Here is a 1754-nt window from a genome sequence, read left to right on the forward strand (position 1 = left end):
GACAGGATGTGAGACGGACGGACAGATAAAACGGATGGATAAAAAATTAATTCCTACCCAATTTTTATTTATTCGACGTATTATTATACAAACAACACATTTCTATATGATCGACTACACATTTTATAGGTATGAGCATATTTGAAAACAACTTTTAACTAAAAGTTAGTAAGTACTTGATAGTAGTGATATTCGATTATCATTGTTTTTTTGGGTGATTCAATGATTATATGATATGTGTCTCTGTTTAGATAAACACTAGGCACTTTAATCAGAATGGATTGTGTACAAGTTTTCAGGAGGCGCCGGCAGGTAATTGTTGTTTTCAGCGCGGGTAATGTGACCGTGATGCTGTCACAAAGTTTATGTTAAACTATGGATCAAGTGTGTTAAATAAGTTAGACGTTAGACTTACCGAGACGAAGAGGATCGACCCTAGGAGGAACACTACCCGCATGTTGTAGCCGTTCTGGTGTGAGCCAGACTTGTACCTCGAGCGCTCTTTATACCCCCCTAATATATGCACACAAATATTATCGCGCATAACAGCACAATTGATTCATGTTTTATTACTTTTTAAAAACAACAGTTGAACAAACTGACGGCGTTAAATGACTGAAAGATGAACGCTAATTGCTTAATAATGACGCATTTTATTTCTATATCTTGTTCAGGTATGTCGCGTTGTTTGGATTGTTTTAAACCGTATCTTCATGCTCTCTTACATTACGTGAGTCACGAGTGTGCAGATGTAATAGTAATGTGCGTACATAAAAATACCTACCTAACTAGAGCTAGAGACTCGAACGCGGCATTTATTTACTTTTTCACGTACCTAAGATTCAATTATTATAAATTTCACTTTACCGGTGAAATCTTATTCATAAACTTAGTTTTTCAAACTGCGCCGTCAACCTCTCCCCTTTTCATTCTAACAATATCCATTACTTTTCTCGATTTAGGGCCTACGCACACGGCATACGTATTAGGTACTTATTACGCGCAGTTTATTATACGCAGTTAACGCGCGTTAACGTTAAATTTTGAACTAGTTTTTTAAGAATGCGGCATCGCAAAGGCCAAGTGTTATACATATAACTTTACTCTGTAACGTATCAATACAAGAGGCTATAAATAAAACGTTAATTACCGTAGCAGGCACATCATCTCTCCTTGGAACGCCACAATGGACGACAGCTCGCCACTTTCTTCCACCGGTTGCCCGCAAGTCCCGCAATGTCGTCAATCCACCTAGTGGGAGGATTGCCAACACTTTGACTTCCGGTTCGTGGTCGCCGGACGCCGACCTTTCTCCCCCAGTTGTTATCTGTTCTTCGAGTTTTGTAGCGTTGAATATTTGTCAGCTTAAGGGTAGACTTAAAGGTAAGTAGGCCTGGCCTATTAGGTACGTTGAAATATATTTGAATTTTATTAAAAGACCTCCGAGCGCCCCGGAGGTGTACTAAGCGCCTAGCGAAGTTTGTCCGCAACTGCTCGTTTGCCATCCAGTAGAATAAAAAAAAAAAACGCTCGCTGCTTTCATGGATTTTTTTTGGTCACTGACAGGTGGAGTTAGACACACTGTGTTGTCTAGATCGCTGGACGGGTTAATTATTTATGATCGAAGGATCGTTTAATTGGTATCATTTTGTTTGACCGTGGTGACCTAGTGGTTTGACCTATCGCCTCTCAAGCAGAGGGTCGTGGGTTCAAACCCGGCTCGCACCTCTGAGTTTTTCGAAATTCATGTGCGG

The sequence above is a fragment of the Choristoneura fumiferana genome, chromosome 16, assembly GCF_025370935.1.
Source record: "Choristoneura fumiferana chromosome 16, NRCan_CFum_1, whole genome shotgun sequence".
Classification (NCBI taxonomy): Eukaryota; Metazoa; Arthropoda; class Insecta; order Lepidoptera; family Tortricidae; genus Choristoneura; species Choristoneura fumiferana.